This window comes from Podarcis erhardii, assembly GCF_964252035.2.
Source record: "Podarcis erhardii genome assembly, chromosome: 9".
In the NCBI taxonomy this organism is placed as follows: Eukaryota; Metazoa; Chordata; class Lepidosauria; order Squamata; family Lacertidae; genus Podarcis; species Podarcis erhardii.
This window is the reverse complement of record NC_138512.1, coordinates 3954267-3980040: the sequence shown is the minus strand read 5'-3', so window position 1 is coordinate 3980040 and position 25774 is coordinate 3954267. Positions and strand designations below refer to the sequence as shown.

General features: G+C 47.4%; 1 pseudogene across 1 annotated transcript; it reads right to left on the bottom strand.

Annotated features, from left to right (window-relative positions):
• Positions 1-14570: 14570 nt before the first annotated feature.
• Positions 14571-24613, bottom strand: LOC309350551 (vomeronasal type-2 receptor 26-like; annotated as a pseudogene). Its single transcript, XR_014161544.1, has 6 exons — positions 22943-24613; positions 21219-21510; positions 20115-20922; positions 19184-19411; positions 18089-18215; positions 14571-15469 (listed from the first exon to the last, which is right to left on the bottom strand). The product of XR_014161544.1 is annotated as a vomeronasal type-2 receptor 26-like (transcript).
• Positions 24614-25774: the final 1161 nt, after the last annotated feature.

Below are 25774 nucleotides of genomic sequence, written 5' to 3'. Positions count from 1 at the left end.
CCTACTGTTGGAGGCAATAACCAAAGAGGGCTCAAAATCTGCTAAACCCGATCCACCAGTGGTCACCGGAGGGGGTGTTCTACTCCAGGAGAAGAGCTATGTAGCCTCCTCTCCCCTAGCAAAGGACAATGACCATCCGGAAAGTGGCCTGACACCACCAGAAGAGATCGAACTCATTGCCTCCTTTGCAGATTTACCAGTGGTGGAACAAAAAGAAATTATTCAAAGACTGGAATCGCTTAAAACCCAACTTATTTCTTTATTTTAAACAATAATCAAAAATTATATAATGCTTTGTATCTTCCCTTTACACGTTCCCTCTCACTTATTTCTTCCCACCCCTTTTTATTTTCTGCCTTTCCTTTCAAAGTCTTCCCTTAATATCTTCCCCCCTCCCTTAAATCCCTCCTTTATAGGCTTATCACCTAAGAAAACAGTTCAACAATATAATACAGAATTATACATAAAAAGTAAATAGAACATTGCAGGACCATCAGCAAGCTGGGGGGGGGGGGAGGAAACTCAGTTTCCTTCTTATTGTAGTTTCTTTGACCCCCAGAAGGTCTCGCTGTCTCTTTTCTCAGTTCTTTCTTTAGCTGTCCCTTCTTGCTCGCTTGCTTTCCTCCTTTCCTTCCTCCTCCTTTGGGCGTGGGCAGCGTGGCGCTGTCGTTCTCTCGCACTTCTCGCAGACGCTGTCGTTCTCTCGCACTTCTCCTTCGCCGTCCACCCTTTGCCCGCTGTCTTCTCTGTTCTGCTCCATAATCTCAAAAGGTGACAGGCTCTAGGACTGGGGCTGGCCGTGTGGGACGCCGGCGTAAGATTAAGACCTGTGCAAGGACAACAAAAAGGAAATGTCCCTTAGGGACTCGCGCGCCTCCAGGTGCTACTTCCCCAGCCACCACTGGCGGAGGAAGGTGGGGTGCGGGGGGGGGGGTATTGCCCCGAGTGTCATCCCTTGGGGGGAGGGCTGACAAAATCCCCCCGGGCGTAGGGCCACGAGAGTTTGGGTTTCTCGCCCCGCTTTCCTCCGCGTTCTGATCTTTCCTCTCCAGTTCAGCCCACAAGGATTAAGACCTGTGCAAGGACAACAAAAAGGAAATGTCCCTTAGGGACTCACGCGCCTCCAGGTGCTACTTCCCCAGCCACCACTGGCGGAGGAAGGTGGGGTGCGGGGGGGGGTATTGCCCCGAGTGTCATCCCTTGGGGGGGGCTGACAAAATCCCCCCGGGCGGATCGGTGCAAGTCTCCCAACTCCTCCTCACCTTGGTTCGGGGTGGACACAGCTGCGATGCTGCCGCATCCAGCGCCTGAGCCGCGTGCAGAGTGGCCTCCGTTCTGCCTGCGCCCCGCTGCTGGCTCTTGTACTGGGTTGCCCCGGTGGCACTGGTGGTGCTGGCGGCGGCGCTCTCCTGAAGATCTTGTGAATCCGGGAGATGATGGAAGCCAGGCAACTGGGGGTCTTCAGGGGCCTCTCTTCCTCGCAGTCCTGTGAGAAAAGTAAACAATTCACCTCCAGATTCTGGGAAAATGCCACATTGGTTGGTTAATTAAACCCTGAAGCTCTCAGGGCGGCTTACAGGATAAAAATACAAAATAAAAACACAACATATGTATTAAAAACAAAAACGAAGTCATAAGCCAACCTCCCAATCCACAAGCATGTTGAAAAGGCCATGCATTGTTCAATTAGCCAAAGGCTGGTTCTAGAGCAGAACTTTCCATGTTGGTGACACACTTTGGAGACATGCCTCATTTTGCAACATAGGGATTCAGTTCAGCTAGCCCTTTTCCAGCCCTGGGAGGAGCACAAAGGTTCTGCGACACACAGTTTGGAAAGCTCTGTTCTAGAGAAACGTCTTTGCTTGGTACCTAAAGATACATAATGAAGGTGCCAGATGAGCCTCCCTGGAGAGAGCATTCCCCAAGTGGGAGCCACCACAGAAAAGGCCCCTTCTTGTGTTGCTGCCCTCCAGACCGTTTGTGAAGGTGCCACACGAAGAAGAGCCTGTGTGGTGGCAGGCTGTCAGAATCCCTCCTTTTCTGTTTGGGGGCGAGGCGTTATATGAAAGGGTTGTAGTCAGGAGGGAACACTCCTCTCCCAAGTTCTCATGTGGCCGGCCTTGGAGAGATCTGAACGAGACACAAAACCAAGAAGAAGCGGATGGGGGGAAGGTATAGGAGGCAGGAAAACCCCAGAGAGAACCGGCTTTGCAAAGTGCCAACATGGTTTTATTATCGCCAAACCCACTTTGCAATTACTAACTTCATTTGGCAGGAGCCACCTGGAAACGCATTCAAAAGAGTTATCTTACAAAACAAATACCAAACGAAAAGCAACCCAGGAGAATTATCTCCACCCCCATCGTTCTGCTGAGATCCAGCGCTGAGGGCCTTCTGGCGGTTCCCCACTGCGATAAGCCAAGTTACAGGGAACCAGGCAGAGGGCCTTCTCGGTAGTGGCACCCGCCCAGTGGAATGCCCTCCCGCCAGATGTCAAAGAAATAAACAACTATCTGACTTTTAGAAGACATCTGAAGACAGCCCTGTTCAGGGAAGCTTTTCATATGTCATGAATGAATGTTTCGTCTGACCTCAATTACGCTTGCCTCCAGGTGTTCTCCAGGTGGGGGGCACGCCAAATCAAGGTCCTCCCTGTCCTCTTTGTCCTCCCCGTCCTCCTCTGGGGGGCTCCCTGATTCTTCTTGTGGCTCTTCCTCCTTGATAGCCACTTCAGAGGCTGACTGCTGCTAGAGACAGGACTCCAGAGGTGGTGGTGGGGAGAGGGGAGAAAGAGAGCAGCCCAAAATGAGAGAGGAACCCACATTGAGTCGCTAGCCAGGGAAGCCCTACAGCCCTGGCGCCATGGGGGGGGGGCTGGTCCATCAGGACAAGTGGGGCAGCAAGCATACCCTTAGCAGCCCCCTGCCTGCCTGCCTGCCCCCTTGCTCCTGACCAGTCCAGAAGGTGGCCTGACCGGCCGGCCGGCTTCCTCCTCCTCCTCCTCCCCGGCCTCAGGGTTGCCCAGCTCAGCAGGGCTTCCCTCCTGCTCTGTCTGCTACGTACCTCATTGAGGGAGTCCCAAAGGGAATCCAGGGAGGACAGGGTGGAAACACTGGAAAATGGTGACATACTTGGAACCTGCAAGGAAAGATGCAAAAAACGAGCAATTAAAAAACCAAACCAAACATTAAAACTCAAAGCACCCCTAACTGAAACAACAGTTTCATCCTGCGGCCACTTAGGCCATGGCCACTTACCCAGTCAGGACTGAGGAGATCCAGCCGTCTTGCGGTCTCCTCCTCGCCGTTTCCTTCATCCTCCTTTTCATGGGAAATGTCCTCCTCGATGGCTGACTGCTGGCAGAGACCCAGTGGTGGTGGCAGGGAGAAAGGAGAAAGAGAGCAGCCCAAAATGAGACAGGAACCCACACTAAGTCGCTAGCCAGGGAAGCCCTACAGCCCTGGCGCCATGGGGGGCTGGTCCATCAGGACAAGTGGGGCAGCAAGCATACCCTTAGCAGCCCCCTGCCTGCCTGCCCCCTTGCTCCTGACCAGTCCAGAAGGTGGCCTGACCAGCCGGCCGGCCGGCTTCCTCCTCCTCCTCCTCCCCGGCCTCAGGGTTGCCCAGCTCAGCATGGCTTCCCTCCTGCTCTGTCTGCTACGTACCTCATTGAGGGAGTCCCAAAGGGAATCCAGGGAGGACAGGGAGGAAACACTGGAAAAGGGTGACATACTTGGAACCTGCAAGGAAAGATGCAAAAAACGAGCAATTAAAAAACCAAACCAAACATTAAAACTCAAGGCACCCCTAACTGAAACAACAGTTTCATCCTGCGGTTGATATGCCCCCCTCCCCTTCTGCCTATCACCGCTTAGGCCACGGCCACCTACCCAGTCAGGACTGAGGAGATCCAGCCGTCTTGCAGACTCCTCCTCGCCTTTTCCTTCATCCTCCTTTTCATGGAAAATGTCCTCCTCGATGGCTGACTGCTGGCAGAGACCCAGTGGTGGTGGCAGGCAGAAAGGAGAAAGAGAGCAGCCCAAAATGTTTATTGCTTTTAAACATTACAAAGAAGAAGAAAAAGAAGAGAAGAAAAAAACCCCCAATACAATACAATATATAAACAATACACAACACAACACTAACACAAGAAACTAAACATAACCAAACAAAAACATTTTAAAACACACTTCTTACCATACCAATATCTTAACTTTCATTCCCTTGTTTCATCGACCTCCTCACACCTCCCTTTTTGTATTCCACTTCTGTTAATTATTTCAGCAAATCCTTTCCATCTTCCTCTATTTCTGTCATATAATTGTCTTAACATATTTTAACCTTATTTTCCCTTTAATACTCTAATAATCTATCTATACTTAATTCCTTATAACATTTCTACTAAAGCCGTATAACTTCATTCCAACATTTTTCAAACACTCATTAATTTTACATTATTTCTATAAATAGTCTTTAAACTTTTTCCAATCTTCTTCCACCGTCTCTTCTCCCTGGTCTCGGATTCTGCCAGTCCATTCCGCCAATTCCATATAGTCCACCAACCTGGTGATCTTCTGTCCGATGCTCTTAACTCTTTTCCAAGTCCCTTCTGCGGGTCTTCTTCGTACTTATACAAGAACTTTACTTTGTCTTCTACTGATCTTATTTTTGTTTTCCTTCCTTTGAGGCTGAAGAGTAGGTCTTGGGGAAACTCCCACCTAAAGATAATTTTATTCCATCTCGACAGGGTAACCAAATCTCCATAGTTAAACCTAAGATCCAAAAGGTATTTCAGGACGTCTTTCAAAATTTCCACTCTTGACTGTTGTTCTTCTAAGTTCTTCTGGTAAAGTCTGAAAACCCTCACAATTTTAGTCTCTTCTTGGCCCAATTCCAGGTCCCAAAAATCAGCAGATTCCTGTGTAAGAAAGTCCATCAAAACTTCCCTCTCCAGTTCAGGCAGGGCTCTGATCCTCAAAGTCTGTTTTCCTTTAGATTCAATCATAACAGGCATCAACTTATGATCATCAAATTGCATGTATGAGGCTGGGACTCTTTCTCTCTCCAATTGTGTTACTTTAGGTTCAACGGCAACAGCTTTCTCCCTAGCCTTCTCCGCAGTTTGCCAAGTCAAAGTAGATTCCTGTGTCAATTTCTGGATAGTTTCTGTATTGGTATTCACCTTTTGTCCCAAAAAATCCACCTTCTTGTGAAGCTGTTCCAATGAATCCTTTATCTTACATAATACAGCCACTAAGGCCTCTTCTGTCGACATTCTTAACCGATTCAAGGTCATTCCCAAAGTCTCACAGCCTTATCTTGCAGCTGGAAATTCCCCCAGCTCAGCTCTTGTAATCGTTTCAAAGGCTTCCTCTAGAGGGAAACAGTTTCTATTTGTATCAATCCTTTTAAGCACAGTTCAAACAATAAAGTTAGTTTCAATTTTCAGTTACTTTTACTCCTTTTTAAGAGCAGACGGAGAGAATAGAAACAATGTATCTCTCTTATTTAGCTAGCTGTCAGCGAATGTTCTATTCACTGTCAACGACCAATCCAAAAACGTCAGTCTTACTAGCAGCCCGTTTCCAGGTTCGGAGCGGTGGTATTTTGACTTTCTTCACTCTCTCCTGCAGGCACACACAATCCAAAACTTCCCCCCTCTTCTCCTGCTTCCAAGGGGGGTTTGATGTTTTCTACCGATGGAAATTTAGTCCTGTACAATAGGCTTTCCAAGACTTTAGCTTACAGTCTCTTTGCTGTGATCTATTTACAAAAGGGGAAGGCGGACTTCCTGTTTTGAACCTCCCCGTTTCGGTGTCAAATTAAGACGTTTAAAAATCCAATTCTCCGCTCTACTCACGGGTAGTTGCTTTAACATCAAATTGTCCACAGGAAAACGTCAGCGCTCTCCGGCAACAGCTATGCGGCTTTGCTCCGTGGAAGAAGCAGTCAATTCGAAGCACCGTGACACTCACCCCACGTTGCTCCGGAACCCCGAAACCGGGTTTCCCCACGAGTGGGGGAGGCGCAAAAGGTGCCAGCCGAATCCCAGGTTCACAGGCTTCACCCGCCGGTGATTTTTAGTGGGTCTCCGCCTTCGCCATGGCGGCCAGACCCAGATTTCCACGAGGCAAATGCCTCCCGATCAGAGGAATTCAGCCATTGCCGGAGGCGCCAACCCGGAAGTCCGAGAGCAGCCCAAAATGAGACAGGAACCCAGAAGGCAAACTCTCCTGCCCACATTGAGTAGCTAGCCAGGGAAGACCTACAGCCCTGGTGCCATGGGGGGCTGGTCCATCAGAACGAGTGGGGCAGCAAGCACAGCACATTAACTCTCAAGGCACCCATAATTGAAACAACAGAACAGCGGCATAGCCAGCCGCTCGGGTGCCCAGTTCAACGCGGGGGTCCTGCAGGTGGGGGGCGCTACCTGGAGCCTATCTGCTGCCTCCCCCTCAGCTGTAGGGCGGCTGAGGGAGAGGCAGAGGGCAGACGCAAGCCCCACGCTGGTGTTTCAGGCAGCGCCCAGCCTGCAGGGGCCCACGCCACCATGTCACTCCCAGGAGAGACGCTACGATCAGGCACTCTACAGCCCCCCCCCTAAGTGCCAGCCCCCACGGTGTGGCGCCCAGTGCCAGCCGCATTTTTTGACTCAACTAAAAGGTTTGGTGAGCCCAATTTTTATTTTTATTTTAAACTCGGCTTTTTGTCCTTTTGCCACCCCCCTCAGTGATGACACCTGGGGTGGCCCCCAACCCCCCACCCTCCGTTCTCTGCAACTGCAACAGAATAAAAGGACTCCAAACTCCCTTAGCAGTTTCCTGCTGGTCCCCTCACCATTTTCCCAGGCGTCAATCTTCTCACTTTGCAGTTGCAGATAAGGCACCCAAAGGCTGCTGATCAAGGCAGGGGTTGGCTTCAACTGCCAAGTGAGGTTGGGATTCTGAGCCGATGTCACAGCCAGGTTCCGATCAGTCCATTTCCTCCAAGGGGGGGGGACCCTGTTTCCCCTGAGGGTGACCGCTGAACACACCACCCAAGAGAAAAAGAAGGAGAAAAGGAGAGAAATCTTTTAATTCTGTAGCAAGAAAGAATGAGTGCCAGGAGTTTTCTTTTCCCTGCACTCCTCCATTGCAACACCTATTATTATTATTATTATTATTATTATTATTCTCGATTTAATGAACACTCATATCAGAGTACATTGTAAATTGATAGCCATAGTCTTTATATACTAACATTTTATGTTCTTCCACATCCATTTCATGCTCCTAAACCCTTCTTTTAGATTCTGTTAGCTTCTTTTAGACTTTTATATATACTTTGTGTTTAATACTTTTTAGCTGTCCAAAACGTTTTACAGACTGTCAATGATTGTACCTCACCCTACTGATGCTGGTCTACTAAGGTAATAAAGATCTGATTGATTGAAATGAAATATCCTAGTAATGCAGTGATCGCACACTAATGTAATGTATTCCTCTCCCCCCAAATTCATACTTCATTACTCATTAATATTAGTAATAATAATGAAATAAGTCCGGCCAGAGGCTCCTCCCAGCTTTGCCTTGACCCTCCCAGTGGGCGTGACCACTCCCCACTAAGCCCCGCCCACCTCTTGCCTTCCCCAGCTCCACTCTCCCCGCCTCCTTTCACAATGGCTCGCCCGGATTGGCGTAGGCGGCCTGCCACTCTCGCGAGCACAGGAGCCTCCCCTCCCCTCCCTTCCCGCTTGCCTCGCCCGCCCCGCCCTTCGCCCTTGCCCCGCGCTGATTGGCCAAGACGGGGGGCCTGTAAGGGGCGTGGCCTGGCAGAGGGAGGCGGAGCGAGGGCGCCAGAAGCAGCTGGAGGAAGGAGGCAGCTGAAGGGGGGGGCTGAGTCCTCAGCGTGGTCGGCAGCGGGAGGCGCATGGGGGAAATGGGGGGGGGAGTAACAGAGTTGGACCCCCCTTTTAAAGACAAACAGAACCCCTCCAGCACCAGAATTCAAAAGCATCCATTCTTCTGGATGGTCCAGCTCTCACTTCCATCCATCACTCCTGGGAAAACCATGGCTTTAACTATATGGACCCTTGTTGGCAAGGTGATGTCTCTGCTTTTTAAGATGCTGTCCAGGTTTGTCATTGCTTTTCTCCCAAGAAGCAGGCGTCTCTAAATTTCGTGGCTGCTGTCACCATCTGCAGTGATCATGGAGCCCAAGCAAGTGAAATCTCTCCCTGCCTCCATTTCTTCCCCTTCTATTTGCCAGGAGGTGAGGGGACCAGTGGCCAGGATCTTCGTTTTTGGGATGTTGAGCTTCAGACCAATAGCTTAGGGGACTTAAAGTCTGTGGCTCTGAGCCCTCCCCATTTTAACGGCCCCTTCCAGCTGAGGGGAGGGGGCGGCTTGCTTCCTGGCCTCCCCTCCCCTCCCCTCTGGGTTGAAATTGGGGCTGATGCCCTTGCTGATCCATGGGGGGGGGGGGCTTATAAATGTGACTCTCCCCCCATTCTGAAATCAGGGAGGTTGTAACCGGAGAAAAGAACAGAGGACTGACTTCGCCGGTGGCGCCCTGAATTTTGATCCTGTGTTTTGTTCGCCGACTCTTTGTTGTTGTTTTTTAAAGATATTTATTGGAGTTTCAAAAAGGTTACAAAATAAGGAAAAAAGAGAAAAAAGAGAAAAAATACAAAGTACAAACAATTAAAAACAAATCAATCTTTTCATGTCTTGTCTTTCATTTGCTTGTTTCCTTGACCTCCTCACACCTCCCTTTTTTGTATTCCAATTCAGTTAGTTAATCCAGCAAATCCTTTCCTTCCTTATTTTTATCTTCATCCTTTACCTTAATGTATTATAGCTTTGTATTCTCACCTAGTAACAATCCATTTTTACATATTCCTTTATAACATTACTGCTAAAAGCACTTAACTTCATTCCGACATCATTCTAACATTCATTAATTTGGCAGTATTTATGTAAGTAGTCTTTAAATTTCTTCCAATCTTCTTCCCCCGACTCTTCTCCCTGGTCTCGGATTCTTTCGCCGACTCTTTGCACGTGTTGCAGACCTGCACGTCTGTAGCTCAACCCCGTGCAGCGCAGCGTACAGCGATCCCCTTCGTTTCCTCCTTTCCCCCATTCATCAAGGGCTTGACCAATCCCCAAGCGCCCTTCCTGACCGAGCCCTCTTTCCTTTGCCAATCCGAAGCGCGGGATCAGGAGAGGTTGCGAAACATCGCCCTCTAGCGACGACTGCGCTGGTACTGCAGCTGCCCAAGCAGGGAAGGGCGAAGAAGCCATGGACACCCACGGGCTGCATTGGAGCGACCCTCCATTGAGGAGGAATCTGGAGAAAGAAATCAGCAGAAATCCTTCCTGGGACGGGTTGGCATCCTGCCAAGGCTGCTTCTTCAGGGGGAAGGTGGCCATCCGAGGAGGGGCTTGGGGCTGAGCCTGGCATTGCCCTCATCTCTGAAGCTTATGCTCACGTCCCCACCTGCCCTATGGCATAAGGGTCAAGCCCTCCAGCCGGACACCAACCCATCCCGGAAACCATGTCCTCCCGGTCTCCGTGTATTGGAAAGAGAAAGGTCTGGAGGGTCAGAGATGCCTTACATTTGGGATGGACACGGCATCCGTTTTCACCCCAGTACCACACCTGTTCTATGACATGTTCACGACATGTGTGTGATGCTTCCCACAAGGTGTGGGGGGTAACCTGGAGAAACTTGTTCAAAGGAGGAGCCCCCCTTGTTCGGGGCTTCTCTCTGCATCTTCTATGCTGGATTCGCGAGTCATTGTTATCGGAAAGTTTTTCCTGATGTTGGTTTGGAATCTCCTTTCTTGTAACTTTACAATAATGTTCTGACTTTATATACACACAGTGGTACCTCGGGTTACAGACGCTTCAGGTTACAGACTCCCCTAACCCAGAAATAGTACCTCGGGTTAAGAACTTTGCTTCAGGATGAGAACAGAAATCACGTGGCAGCGGCGAGGCGGCAGCAGGAGGCCCCATTAGCTAAAATGGTACCTCAGGTTAAGAACAATTTCAGGTTAAGAACAGAATTTGTATCTATAAACCAATAGCAAGAGATTCAGATGACGTTAAAGAATGAGTTTATCAATCAGGTACCAATCAGAACAAAGTGAATGGTCAGAAATAACATCTCAACTGCGAAAAGAAGAATGGTTGGTGTAAACCCGAAACCAAGTTAATAATTGCATTTCAATGGGTCTGCTTTAGGTTTCATTGCAATCAAGGCGATGAGATGATGATGATGATAATAATAATAATAATAATAATAATAATAATAATAATAATAATAATAATATTGCTTTCCCTGGCCACTCTGGGCGGCTCCCAACAGAATATTAAAAGCACTCTCCAAATCACAGCCACAACATGCATTTCAAGCATTTTGGGAGCTCTAAATTGCAGGTCAAACACCTGGCGGGTGGCCCAGGCCATTTTGGCCTCTGTTGTCCAGGGCGCCGGAGCCGCGGGACATCGGGAAAAGGGGGAAGCCCTTCTAGGTGCCTCCAAGGGAATGAGGAAAAGGACGAGGTTGGAAAATGGGTAAATTTCAAGTATAGGAAGCTGGATCCATGTTTGTGAGAAGAAGGGGTAGCAAAGCATGCTGGGAAGAAGGACGTGAGGGAAATGAAACCTAATAAAGGACAATTTACCAAGAAAGCTAATAAGTGAAACCTAACAAAAGACACCTTCAGATTTATTTATTCTGTTAAACATTGGAAAATGGGTAAATTTCAATTATAGGAAACAGGATCCTTGTTTGGAGAAGAACGGGCAGCAAAGCATGCTGGGAAGAAGGACATGAGGGAAATGAAACCTAATAAAGGGTAATTTACCAATAAAGCTAATAAGTGAAACCTAACCAAAGACAATTTGGGATTAATTTATTTAGTTATACATTGGAAAATGAGTAAATTTCAATTATAGGACACAGGATCTTTGTTTGTGAGAAGATGGGGCAGCAAAGCATGCTGGGAAGAAGGACCTGAGGGAAATGAAATGAAACCTAATAGAGGTTAATTTATCCATGAAGCTAATAAGCGAAGCCAAACATAAGACTCCTTGAGATTGAATTATTTGGTTATACACTGGAAAAACGAGTAAATTTCAAATTTCTTCATGCTGGGATTCAACCATTGGCCTAATGGAGCTGGCAGTGCATGCTGGGAAGTCTGCCGGCGGAGGCTGGCGGGAGTTGCAGGGCCTTTGGAAGGTGGCCCCTTCCCCTCCGAGGGCCACATGACCCTCCTCGTCCGCCAGGGACACCAGCGCCTGCAGCCCGTCCAGCTGGCCAGAGTCACCCAAGGGCCGGAGAGGCTGGCAGGGACGGGGCCCCCAGGTGAGCCCGGGAGAGAGAGGGGCCTCTGGGGGGTGGATCCTGCACTCTGCACACCCTCAGAGGCCAGAGAGGCTGGCAGGGACGGGGCCCCAGGTGAGCCCGGGAGAGACAGAGAGGGGCCCCTGGGGGGATCTGCACTCTGCACGCCCTCAGAGGCCGGAGAGGCTGGCAGGGACGGGGCCCCCAGGTGAGCCCGGGAGAGAGAGAGGGGGGCCCCTGGGGGGATCTGCACTCTGCACGCCCTCAGAGGCCAGAGAGGCTGGCAGGGACGGGGCCCCCAGGTGAGCCCGGGAGAGAGAGAGAGGGGCCCCTGGGGGGATCTGCACTCTGCACACCCTCAGAGGCTGGAGAGGCTGGCAGGGACGGGGCCCCCAGGTGAGCCCGGGAGAGAGAGAGAGGGGCCCCTGGGGGGATCTGCACTCTGCACACCCTCAGAGGCTGGAGAGGCTGGCAGGGACGGGGCCCCCAGGTGAGCCCGGGAGAGAGAGAGGGGCCCCTGGGGGGATCTGCACTCTGCACGCCCTCAGAGGCCGGAGAGGCTGGCAGGGACGGGGCCCCCAGGTGAGCCCGGGAGAGAGAGAGAGGGGCCCCTGGGGGGATCTGCACTCTGCACGCCCTCAGAGGCCGGAGAGGCTGGCAGGGACGGGGCCCCCAGGTGAGCCCGGGAGAGAGAGAGAGGGGCCCCTGGGGGGATCTGCACTCTGCACGCCCTCAGAGGCTCGGGGGCTCTTTGAGCCGGCATCTCTCTGGGGGGTGAGGGGTTTCTTCCCATTGGTCAGCATCCTTCTTAAATTGTGGTGCCCAGAACTGGACACAGGATTCCAGGTGGGGACTGACCAAGGCAGAACAGAGCTCAGTCTTGTAAGCCACTGGGATTAGTAGCAATAAAAGTAATAATAATCACAACAAGATAGTAATATTAGACTTTGTTAACAAATATGTATGTTGCTGAACTGTGTGTGCATTGCAATCACTTATTCACTGTTGTGCGTAGTAATTTTAAGTGCATTCTTGATATTACAATCAAGGAGCAATACTGTTAAAATGCATATTTTCTTTAAATATAAACACAGAAATAAATGAAGCTCCAAATTCATCGGATGATGACCTGTGCCACAAACCGGGAACCAGGCAGAGGGCCTTCTTGGTGGTGGCGCCCTCCCTGTGGAATGCCCTCCCAGCAGATGTCAAGGAAGGAAACAACTACCTGACTTTTAGAAGACATCTGAAGGTAGCCCTGTTTATGGATGTTTTTAGTGTTTGATGTATTTATCGTGTTTTGAATATTCTATTGGGAGCCACCCAGAGTGGCTGGGGAAACCAAGCCAGATGGGTGGGGTATAAATAAATGGTTGTTGTTGTTACACTAGATTTAATGAACACTCATATCAGAGTGCCCTGTAAATTGATAGCCATAGTCTTTTATATACTAACCTTTTCTGCTCTTCCACATCCGTTTAATGCTCCGAAACTCTTCTTTTAGCTTCTTTTAACTTCTTTTAGACTTTTATATATGCTTTGCGTTTAAATTCTTTTTAGCTTTCCAAAACGTTTTACAGATTGGAAAAGACTGTACCCCACCCTACTGAATGCTGGTCTACTACCGTAATAAAGATTTGATTGATTGAAATGAAGTATCCTATAGTAATGCAGTGATTGGACACCAAAATAATATAATACAGGGTAATTCATAATGAAATATACAGTTTCCAGATCCTGTAAGACAGGCGCCGACACGGAAAACAGCTGCAAACTGTTAGGTAGATGTACTCAAAGTTTGTGTCCCGCGACTGAGGGAAGTGATGGAGGTGATAGTGCGCGTGTCACGTGACTATCAGGCAAAATGGCTGCGTCTGCAGTGGAGAAGGCGTTTTGTGTTCTTGAACTGAGCAAAACGGAGTTTGCTGTGCAACGGCATTTTCGATTGTGATGTGTGTCGTGTGACAAAGGGTGCACACATAGAACATCTGTGACTGTTTCTAAAATACTTTAAACATTGCCCTACAATTCTGTCACAGGTAACATGAGATATATTATATTCTTTTTTATAGTGTGTTGAAACTGTGTACTTCATTATGAATCACCCTGTATAATAATATAATCTAATATAATATCGTACTTTTCCGTGTATAGGAGGAGTAAAATGGGATCCCCCCATCTTCTTAATTCTGATTCCCCCCAAATAGGGGGTGTCTTATACACGGGGGCATGTTCTACATGGGAAAATAAAGTAATATAGAATAGAATAGAATAGAATAGAATAGAATAGAATAGAATAGAATAGAATAGAATACGTCAAGGTTAAGGGAGCCCTGACCATTAGGTCCAGTCGTGGACGACTCTGGGGTTGCGGCGCTCATCTCGCTTTATTGGCCGAGGGAGCCGCCCCGCCTCTCCCCGCTTTCCACTGCTGCCTTTCGTGACCCATTGCCTTCCCCAGCTCTACTCTCCCCACCTCCTTTCACAATGACTTGCCCAGATTGGCGTAGGCGGCCTGCCACTCCCGTGAGCCACTCCCATGAGAGTTCCCTCTCCCCTCTCTTCCCGCTTGCCTCGCCCGCCCCTAACCCTGGCCAGTGCAATAAAGTTCATTGGATCCCAGTCAAGGCTTGGCTAAGGTCAGCTGCTACTCTTTGGAACAGGGAGCAGAGCTTACACGATACAGAAATTAAACCAACAGACTACGGAAGATGTCTTAAATGAATTTCTCAGTGTATTGATATACAAAGCTTAGGAGAACGAAATGATGTGAAGTGAGCTTATGAATGATAGTGCATAAATGCGGGAAATGGAGCATAGAAAATTGAATACATAGAACTGGCATAACCAAACAGTATTGTGGAATATTAGAATTGATATGGTTAATAGGTAGTCATGACAAAGCAAACAGACTCAAAAACCTAACTCCTCTCCCTCTAAACTATCTTGTTGTGAGATAAATATAAGTTTCCAAAACACAAAATTATTAAAAGATAATAGTTTACAAACTAAGGGCAGTAGACCAGGACTCATTGTAGTCCTTGGCAAAGCAAGGGAGCAAATCATTTCCTCCCATCTTAGTGTTCATGTCAACAGGACTTCCTAAAATCCAGGCTAAGAAGGAACACAATCTCTTTCAGAGATGGAGAATAAACAGCATGGGTGAGTAGCTGTGTTTCCTTTATGCACTTCTGGACATCATGAACATGGACTATTTTAGGAATCAGATGTCCCCTTAATTCCTTGTTGTCAGGTGCTCCTTTGTGTTCAGATCAGGCCTCAGCACAATAATGTAGCACTTGGGAAGGAAGATGCAGCCCAGAAGCCCAGCGCTGGAGGCCAACATAGAGAAGATCTGCACGGCCACCATGTACTTGCCCTTGGTGCTCAGGTAGGTGGGCACAAAAGACACCCAAACACTGCAGAAGACCAGCATGCTAAAGGTGATCAGCTTGGCTTCGTTGAAGGAGCCAGGCAGCTTCTTGGCTAAGAAAGCCACCGTGAAGCAGGTGGCAGCCAAGAAGCCCAGGTAGCCGAGGGCAACGTAGAACATGGCCACAGACCCTTCGTTGCATTGCAGGATGATCTCTTCCACCTGGGAGCGCATGTCGGGCTCTGGGAATGGGGGAGAAGAGCCCAGCCAGATGGTGCAGATGAGAACTTGCCCCCCAGAACAGGAGATGACAATGGAGTTGGCCAGACTCTGGCCCAGCCATCTCCTCAGCCTGTTCCCGGGCTTTGTGGCCAGGAAGGCCAGCACCACCGTGATGGTCTTTGCCAAGACAGAAGAAACAGCAACTGAGAAGATGATGCTGAAGGCCGTTTGTCGGAGAAGGCAGGTCTCTTTCCTTGGGCGCCCGATGAAGAGGAAGGAGGACAGAAAGGAAAGCAGGAGGGAGACGAGCAGGATGTAGGAGAGGTCCCGGTTGTTGGCTTTGACTATGGGAGTTTCCTTGTATTTAATGAAGATTCCCAACACAATGCCTGCTGTTAAGGACAAGAAGAGGGCAATGGAAGCTAAAACTATTCCCAAATATTCTCCATAAGCCAGGAAGATGATAATCTTGGGGACACATTGATCTCTGTCCTTGTTTGAATGGTGATCTTCTGAGCATTTGGTGCAATGTTCTGCATCTGGGGAAGGGAAAAAAGTGGCTGCAGCATCACTTACATCCCTCATGATCTGTGCTTATTACGTTTTGAAGAAATCCTAGAGATTTCTTCCTTAAGGGACTTCCGGGTTAGCACCATCGAGTAATGGCGGATTCCCTCCGAGCTCCGGAGGGAATCGGCTCCGCAGGATCGGGTCTTGTCCGTGGCGGCGACGCGGGGACCCTTAAAAATCAGAGGCGCGGAAGCCTGTGAGCGTGGTGACTCGGCGGGCACCATTTGCGCCCCCCCCAATCTGCGAAGGAGCCTTTTTAAAGGCTCCGGAACGGGGACGGGGTGCGGCGAGGTTCTGAGAGTAGACTGCTTCTTCTGCGGAGTGAAGTCGCAAGCCATTGCCGGAGAGCGCTGACTTTTTCTTTGGAACAATCGGACTTTAAAGTAACCACCCCTTGAGTAGTACGGAAATTGAATTTTAAAAAAAATCTTATTGAATTAGGAACGAGCGGGGAAGGGTTAAAAAGGAAGTCCGCCCCCCCTCTTTGTAAATAACCTAAAGCAAAGGACCTGCTAACCAAGGTCGAGAGAATCTTTTCTTTCTTTCTTTTTTAAAAGACTTTAACTCCACAGTTTGACATTATAAGAAATTTTGCTGGAGGATAAAAGATTAACTTTGGGAGCTGAAGTTTCACCCCCCCCCCCGGATCCGGGAGCGCCCCGCGAGAGAGCCTGTTGATGACGTACTGAAGAGTAGAGTTTGGATTGGATTTGATATCCCGCCTTTCACTCCCTTTAAGGAGTCTCAAAGCGGCTGACATTCTCCTTTCCCTTCCTCCCCCACAACAAACCCTCTGTGAGGTGAGTGGGGCTGAGAGACTTCAAAGAAGTGTGACTGGCCCAAGGTCCCCCAGCAGCTGCAGGTGGAGGAGCGGAGACACGAACCCGGTTCCCCAGATTACGAGACTACCGCTCTTAACCACTACACCACACTGGCTCTCAACACCACACTGGCTCTCAGTGTTTGACAGCTGTCAACTTAGCTGTCAAAAGGAAAAAGAGAACTTGGTTTCTGTTGCTTCTGCTGGTTATATTTGTTACAATTTGTTGAAAATAAGGAAGGGCTGATACAAACTAACTTGATTTTTGGATTGGAGCTGAAAGGAACTTTAAAGAACCAAAATCCCCCTAGTGGGGGTTTAGGGACACTACAAGAATGGCTGGAGGAGGGAAAATTCAGGCTGAATTGGATAGAACATTTGTTCTCTTGGGAAAGTTACAAGGCCAAATCGATGTTTTGGCTATAAACGCCACAACTTTGGACTTATCAGTAAATAACATGGTTGAACCTGATAAGGATTTGAAGCAGGAAGCCTATTCAATTGGACAAATAGAGAAACTTGAGAGCCATGAGAATATGGAGAAGGAGACATATGTTGCCCCTGAAGAAAAGGAAGGAGGAGCTGTAATTTTACAGAAGTTAAAGGAGAGCAGCAATTTGAGGCCTGACATGATGGCAACAAAGAAAAAGAAAAATCTGATGTGGAAAGTCTGGCCTGAATTGGAGAGTGGAAAACTGAGAGATCTTCTTATGTGGAGATCTGAAGACAGAAGGATTTTGAACTTGATAAAGGTGGAAGTTGGAGCTTTGGGGACATTTGGAATTGAAAGGAGTATAAAACAAGATTTGGAGTTCCCCACAGGTTTTACTTTTAAGTATGGAGGCCTGGCTGGAAGAAACATGGATCTTGGGCCGGAGCCTCTCCGAGATTTGGGATTTTAAATTAAGGACTATCAAAAAGACCGGCAGAGACGATATGAAAGAGATTTAAGAGCCTCGGACGAGAGATCTCCAGGCTAAACAGTATATTGAGACTGATGGATTTTTGTTGGGGACTGAAACCGGGAAAGGGGTGGGTGGAGTCTGTGAATCCAAAGGGTATATAATTATAATTGGCTCTGTTTTTATTTTGTTTTGCTATTGGTATGGAAATTGGGAAAGTCGTGGAAGGGAAATTTTGGTCGACTTTGGGGAAAATGTTTAAGAATGAGTAAAGATGTATAAGTATTGATGTTTAAGTTTGGATAAGTTAAAACTGGTTTTTAAAATGGTTTAAATTGAATGAAAATAAGGTTTGCAAAAATAAATGCAATTTCCTCAAATGGAAGAAAGAGGAAAAGTAAAATAATAACATGTTAAAATAAATTATTAAGTCAAAGCTGAGAAATAAGTAATAAGGACTTGCTGAGTTAACAATTTAAATTGGAATACAAGAAGGGGAGGTGTGAGGAGGTCTGAGAAATAAGTTAAATGAAAATAAGTAATTGAAATTTTATGTGTTTTTAACTGTTTTTTAAGTTTTGTATTTTTGTATTTCTGTTATTTTTTTTTGTCTATCTTTGTTTTTGTGTGATTTTTGAAAATGGCAATAAATAGTCATTAAAAAAAAGAGAGAGAGAGATTTCTTCCTTATGATCATTCCTTTCAACTCTCTTCCAGGATGTAATGAAGGTGATTAATACTAAAGAAGTCGAGGAAGGATCGACATTCCACAATGTCTGCAGAATTCTCACAAAAAGTGTGTGAGACTGGATTTCTGCCCTGTGTTTACTCTCAATAGGAATACCTTCCCCCTTGGAGTCACCCACCTTCCTGGGCGGAGAAGGTCCCTTCCGCACACTGAGCACAAGCATAGCAGCAAACGGGCTTTTCTTCTAGAACTACCTTGGCATATCCAGGTCGACATCTTTCTGTACACCTGGAATGAGGTACGGCCTAACCAGAAAGACAAGAAGGTGCAAGAAAGAGGAACAGTTAGGAGTATTTGTGGTATGTGATGCACTCATGGAATGAATTCAAACGGATCTCTGGAATGCAGCCTTTGAACCCCTCATTAGCGTCGTTTCAACCCCCCACTGACCATTGGGGTGACCAGAATATCTTTTTCTTCCTAATTCGTTCAGGACAACTGAGGTTTGCGCCACAGAACTCTGTTTCCTCTTCTCCGTTTACCTGCTTCCCTGCTTAATAAATCTTCAAAGAAAATGGCATTGGAGTCTGAAATGTGATTTCCCAAATTTCAGGATTCTGATAATCTCTCAATCATTATTTAAGGCAAATTTAATATGACTTTTCCAAATATTGGTTTCCCTCACTCTGTTCTTGAGGCATGCAAGGTTTCCTCTCGTCATTGATGTATTTCCCTAATTATTTCTAGTTCACGTGCCATTCCTTAACATTAAACTTATATTACAATAGGGTTTGCTTTTTTTTTAACTTCTCATCCTTCACCAACAGCCGTGCACTTCTCAATTCCTGCACGTACTATAGTGAGCTTACTCCACAAATTAAAAAATCAAAAAAATCCACACTAAATAAGAAATTATCATTTCAAAAATAAATTCCTTTTCATCCTTCTGCATGTATGAAAACCCAATAGTTCACTTTTACTAGGTGTTTTCCCTTTTCTTCTTATCTACGTAGTATTTCTGTTGAAGATTCTGTGCAGAATTCTTAAATTTTCAGTATGGAAATAGATGGTGTCTTCTCTGAGGACCTCTGGGCTCTATCCTTTCTTTGAGCACCCCAAATTCCCCTCCTATCTCAGCTGCTGTGGATGTTGCAGCTGTTATTGGACGGTCAAGACATGATTGGTCAACCTGATATGGTCACTTTGCAGCGGTTGTTCAAGGAAAAGCATATTCAGGATCTCCTAGCCTCCCCTCTCTGTGATTTCCCTCTACCTTGTTGAATTCCTTGGGCCACTCAATGGCTTCTGGGTTAATGGTGAACTTTATGCCAGCAGACGTCTCCCTCCTTATATTCCCAATTTTCACAAGGTCACGAGACTTATTGGGATAGATCGCCCAGTTCATAATATCAAAGTCTGCTGGTAGCTCCCAGTTCTCATCCAAGCACAGCCTGCCTCTGGAAGTATTCAGACACCGGATTTCTCTTAAGAAAGGGTGAAGCTGGAATGACAGGGGAAAGCACCAGCACTGAGAAACATTGAAGCCAAGATGGATATCTCAGTCCTACTCACTTCAACCTCTTCTGATTTGGGGCCTGCGTGTATCTCATGTAGACTGGAATTCCTATTCAGCTATTTGTATTACTACAGACCCTGCAAGTGCCCCAATTTTCCAGGGATGTCCCTGAATTAGAGACAGTTTTTCATTTGATCCCGAAATTCCCCACTTTTCCTTAGAATGTCCGTATGTTCATTGGAGAAATGTTGGCGGATGTGGAGTTTTTCAGCCCACAAGCCGTCCAATCCTATATCAGGAATTTTTAAATGTTTAATATTTTAGTATGAATTTATTTATGTTGGGAGGTGCCCAGAGTGCTGAGGCAACCGAAGAAGATGTATAAACAGTGCTATTTTTCTAGAAAAGAAGGTGCTGGAACTCACCATGAACACCTCCTTCTTAGAATGGCAATGGCACCCACCTGAGAGGTGCCAGAATTGAGTTCCAGCGAGTTCCCCTCTGTAAAAAAGCCCTGGCTATAAACAGAAAGATTATCATTATGGAATGGGATGTTTCTATTTTCATCAGAGAAAGGTTGGGCGGTCTGCTACTATTACTAATAGTAACTATGATATTTTACAGGTCTATCCCCAGTCAAGATCAGCATCTGTGTGGACTGCAGGTTGCAAAAAGGGGAAGGAAATACCTGCCACGGCTGTAGCCTTTGGGGTCCCCATTGCTCTCCTTCCTCCACCATCAGCCTCCTCTGGGATCTAGATGAAAGCGAAGCATGCAAGGCCTGAGCCACAGCCTGAACATTGATGTAAGTGCCATAGCTGTCATAAGACAGGGCTCTCATACTCCTCTTGGGGTAATGGCTGCAGGTTCTCCTCCTCTTTGCATCTTATCCTGCCTTTCACGGACAACAGGTGCTTTGAATATGAACACTGAAATGCTTGATTAAAATAATCCCCAAGATTGGTCTGTAATTTATATTTGTCACCTTTGCTGCTCCTTATTCCCGTCTGAATTGCAAAGGACAGAGAACCATGGAGGTGCTGGAAGTAATTTGAAGGGAGGGAAAAGCCAATTCTGATTTCTATCAAAGCTGTTGTGATCCAGACTTTCGCCCCTATTTCCTTCTCATAGATATTGTTTATTACCATGAGTATTATGATGCCCAATGCATTGGTTATATAGGAAACAAATACCCCAACTTGTCTCCATAGGAAAAAAGGTTCCCCAGGCCTGATAAATTGATTTAGATCATTTTCTGGTAGTCTTTTTGATAAAGCAATGCAGATCCCTTTGCTGAGCATCAGAGGTTTCACAGCACTCACAAATCTTTCTCCACTGTCATTGTCTGGAGTGCAGAGGCCAATCCACGTCCATCCAAAATGCAGGAGCAATTCAACAATCCCCTGGTACTGACTTTCCTCTTTAGGAGTCATCCGGTAGACAAAAGGGAACAGGGTTTTACCTTCGAGAACCTGGGCAGTGAAGCCATAACTGATCTAGCAAGGAAAGCAAAAGATCAGCAATTTATTTTACTTTCAGCATAACAGATATTTAAGTATCTGAAATGACTGATATCTATCTAAATCTCTGCTGGCTGAGGCTGATGGGAGTTTTAGTTGGAAACATCTGGAGGTGTCAAGTTGGTGAAGGCTCAGTTTTAAAAAAAGGATGTTTGATCCATAGGTCAGAATTTTCTCATTTTTAAAAATATTCCACCTTGACCCCTCCAAAGGGAAAGTAGAATCTTATGCAGCTGAAATTCTCTTTCCCTCCATGCTCTCCCACTACTTACCTGTGGGATTTTGTAGATGCCTGACAAGGCTGAAATCACTCTTGAGATGACAGTATTGCCTCTTTCCAGAACAGCCAGCAGGTGATTCTGTTCTCCACAGTGATAATTGGGAATATTGCATCCACTGCCTGCAAGCAGCTCTAGCATGGCGTCCGAAGTCATCCTTGCATTGAAATAGTTCTCATAGATGTTGTAGCCCAGGGTGATGTTGGGCAAGAGACTGAGATCCTGGTTGATCTCTTGGATGGTGAACAGGAAAGACAACATGTACCAGTAGATCCTAGTTCCCTCCCTGCAATAAATGAATCCTTTAAAAAGAGTGAAACTGATATTCATATGAATGTGGGTGGGGATGTTATATTATCCACAAAGATTAGTATTTATTTATCCTATTGCATTAATATCAAACCTTTTGCTTTCTAGCATAGAACAAAAATTTGGAAATCTCTGCTTTGATGCAAACAGCACACAGAGCTGTTCAACAGTGGAACAGACTCCCTCCGAAGGTGACCGTGTGTCATGGATGCTTCAGGTGTGATTCCTCTGGGTTCCTTCCATCTCTGCAATCTATGATTCTATTCTACTCTGGTTCTTTGAGTAGGAAATGAAGGCGCCCCTCAAAATGTGTGCTATACTGGCAAGCTGCTGCAAGGGCTGCTTTTGCTGCAGTGGTCTTTGGCTTCTTCCAAGGGGCTAGAGTATAGCTAGATAAGAGACCATTTGATTGAAGGAGGGGAAGCACCAAATACGTCAGTCCCCTTTTAGTTACAATTGAGGCCTGGTAGCTTGCAGGTATGAGTGTGTGTTAAAATTCTGGATCAGCCACTACACCAATGAGGACACCCCTGGTCTGTATTTTTCCATATAATCATTTTATTTGAAGCATATCATTCCTGCTCTTCGCCAATAAAAATCTAACCATTTTCAAAAGTTACTTAAAGGTAAAGGGACCCTGACCATTAGGTCCAGTCGTGGCCGACTCTGGGGTTGCGGCACTCATCTCGCTTTACTGGCCGAGGGAGCTGGCAAACAACTTCCGGGTCATGTGGCCAGCAGGACTAAGCCGCTTCTGGCGAACCAGAGCAGCGCACGGAAACGCCGTTTACCTTCCCGCCAGAGCGGTACCTATTTATCTACTTGCACTTTGACGTGCTTTTGAACTGCTCGGTTAGCAGGAGCAGGGACCGAGCAACTGGAGCTCACCCCGTGGCGGGGATACGAACCTAGGCTCTGTGGTTTAACTCACAGCGCCACCCGCGTCCCTCAAGAGTTACTTAAGACACTTCTAATTTTCTTAAATCAGCTACTGAACGTCACGCAGAGGGTCTAGTCTTAAAAATCCATTTGTAAAACTAAGATTCCTTAACGACAGTCACTAAATTGTCCAAATGAAATAATGGAGGTGAGGAAATTCATTGCATCCTTTTGACCCCTGACCAGATTCATTGGCATCCTTGCATTCTACTAAAAGCAACACAGAATCAATGGTAGGAGAGTGTTTCACTAAGGAAGACCCAGAGAACATTGAAATAGGAGAGGTTTGTGTGGAATCTTTTACTGGACTCCCCAGCTCCCATCACCCCCAGCCAGCAAGACCAATGGTCAGGGCAGGGTAGTCCTCCAACATCAGCCCTTAGCTCCCCAGCCTTGAGAAAGGCTCTATTTCCTTGATAAATAGGAACCACTAGAAGGACTGGAGGACCATGAAACTGTGAAGTACATACTTTTCAATCCTGGCGAAGGGTGTCTGAGAAAAGACGTATGGAGTTTCCTTAAGGTATTTTGGAGATATGATCCCACTGATGAGAAAGTGTCCAGGCCGGTAGTAATTGCGAGCATCCGTTTGATCCCTGACCAGATTCAAGGGGCATTTCACCTTGTGGTTCCCGCAGACTCCAAAGGGCATCATGAGCAGCAGAAGCAGCAACAGAAGGAGCAGGGATCTCATTCTGGCTCTGCCTCCTCCTCCTCTTACCTGCCAAGGAGGCGAAGCAGAAGAACCCAAAGAGTCTTTCAAGGCCAGACTGAGTGGGCTTTCCCAATCTGGGTGGTTTTCAACTCTACCTTCAGAGCTAGGAAGCACAAGGCAGGCACACCCCTCTTTCGCCAGCTCTGCATCTTGACTCAGTCTGTCTCTAACACAGGAAATATTCTCGGCACCAACTTTTTCTTTCCCAGTCACAGTTCAATTAATATTGCCATGCTGTTGTTGCTTTCCAAGGCTCATGCAATTTCCAGAAACATCTCCTGAGCATTTAGAAGATGAGATCACTATAATTTTGATTATTCCAAGTGGAATAAGTTTCATGACACTAACTTTCCGAAGTCTTGAATGGCTCTGGCAGCAGGTGCAGAGCTGGAGAAAAACATGATGGAGAAAAGTCAAAAGGTGTTTTGGGGAATTGGAAGTTTGGCCTGAACTTTGCTCTCAAGGACCAAGGAAGAGCCCTGCATCTGGATCCAACCATCGACTCTCCTTCCTTGGAGGTTTTTAAGCAGAGTTTGGACGGCTATCTGTTAGAGATGCTTTAGAGAGCCAGTGTGGTGTAGTGGTTAAGAGCGGTGGACTCGTAACTTGGTGAACCGGGTTCGCTTCCCCGCTCCTCCACCTGCAGCTGCTGGGTGACCCTGGGCTAGTCACACTTCTGTGAAGTCTCCCAGCCCCACTCACCTCACTGAGTGTTTGTTGTGGGGAAGGAAGGAAAAGGAGATTGTTAGCCGCTTTGAGACTCCTTAGGGTAGTTATAAAGTGGGATATCAAATCCAAACTCTTCTTCTTCTTCTAGTTGGCCACTTTGGATGGATTTTATTCCTGCCAATCCCTTTTGGTTCTCCCCCTGAAGGGAAGTAGCGCCTTGGTGGTTTTGAAGCAACTTCAAGTGAATTTCCACCACTTCTGTGAAAGTCTTCTCCAACAGAGGGAAGCTCTCTGGAGTTGGTGGAGGGGAGAAAGGTTGCTCTGAGCCTTAGGCTCTCCCTTCCCCTTCGACATGTTCTGCGGAAGGACAGCTTCTGTTGCACATGGAACCAACTTGCTCCTCGTCTTTGAGCAGAAACTTCTCTACTCATAAACAAATTTTGTGCGCAGAAGCCAGGCTAGCATTCTAGCAGCTTTGTTATTCTTTATCAAGTATTTATTAATATGTATTTATCTATTTAGTTGACCTATTTCCTAAAATCCATGCACCACTTGATTAGGGAAATAACTGTTGCTTATCTCCCTTTGCTGAGCAAGGCTTTGGAGCATGTGGCCGAACACCAGATGGTGGTGCTGGTTCCAGTCCTACTTGGGTGGTCATTCCCAGACGGTGTTACTTGGGGAATGCTTTTCAGCGCTGGGAACCTTGAATATGGGGTTCTGCGGGGCTCAGTCCTATCCCCCACATTGTTTAACATCTACAGTGGTGCCCCGCAAGACGAACGCCTCGCAAGACAGAAAACCCGCTAGACGAAAGGGTTTTCCGTTTTGGAGGCGCTTCGCAAAACGAATTTCCCTATGGGCTTGCTTCGCGAGAGAAAATGTCTTGCGAGTTCCTGCGGTTTTCCCCCCTCCCCCCCTTTCAAAGCCGCTAAGCCGCTTATCAGCTGATCCGCTAAGCTGATAAGCCGCTAAAAGCCGCTAAACCGCTAATAGCGCTAATCCGCTAAGCTGTCAATGGGCTTGCTTCGCAAGACGAAAAAACCACTATACGAAGAGAATCGCGGAACAGATTCTTTTCGTCTTGCGAGGCACCACTGTACATGAAATTGCTGGGTGGGGTGATCTGGAGGTTTCAAGTATGTTGTCAGAATTATGCTGATGACACTCAGCTCCATTTCTCCTTCACATCTGCAGGGGAGGCAGTGGAAGTGCTGGACCAGTGTCTTGTCTCGGCAATGGACTGGATGAGAGCCAACCAACTGAAGCTGAATCCAGATAAGACTGGGGCACTGTTTGTGGGTGGTTCCCGAGACCAGACGGATGGGAGGTGGCCTGCTCTTGATGGGGTTACGCTTCCTCTGAAGGAGCAGGCTCATAGCTTGGGGGTCCTCCAGGACCCTTTGCTGTCGCTCAAGGCTCGGGACACCTCGGTGGCGGGGAGTGACTTCCATCAGCTTTGGCTGGTGGCCCAGCTACACCCCTATCTGGACAGGGATAGCCTGACTACTGTTGTCTATGCTCTGATAATCTCAAGGCTAGATTACTGCAATGCGTTCTACGTAGGGCTGCCTCTGAAGACAGTTCGGAAACTTCTGCTAGTGCACAATACGCTGATCCTGGTCCGACTGCACTGGCTAGCAATTCATTTCTGGGCCCAATTCAAAGTGCTGGTTTTGACCTATAAAGCCTTAAATGGCTCAGGACTGCAATCCCTCAAGGACCGCCTCTTTCCATATGATCCTACCCGGACCCTGAGATCATCTTCTGAGGCCCTTCTTCGTGTGCCTCCTCCTCAAGAGGTCAGGAGGGTGGCAACACAAGAACGGGGCCTTCTCTGCAGTGGCTCCCCGTCTGAGGAATGCTCTCCCCAGGGAAATTCACCTAGCGCATTCCTTATACACCTTTGGACATAAGG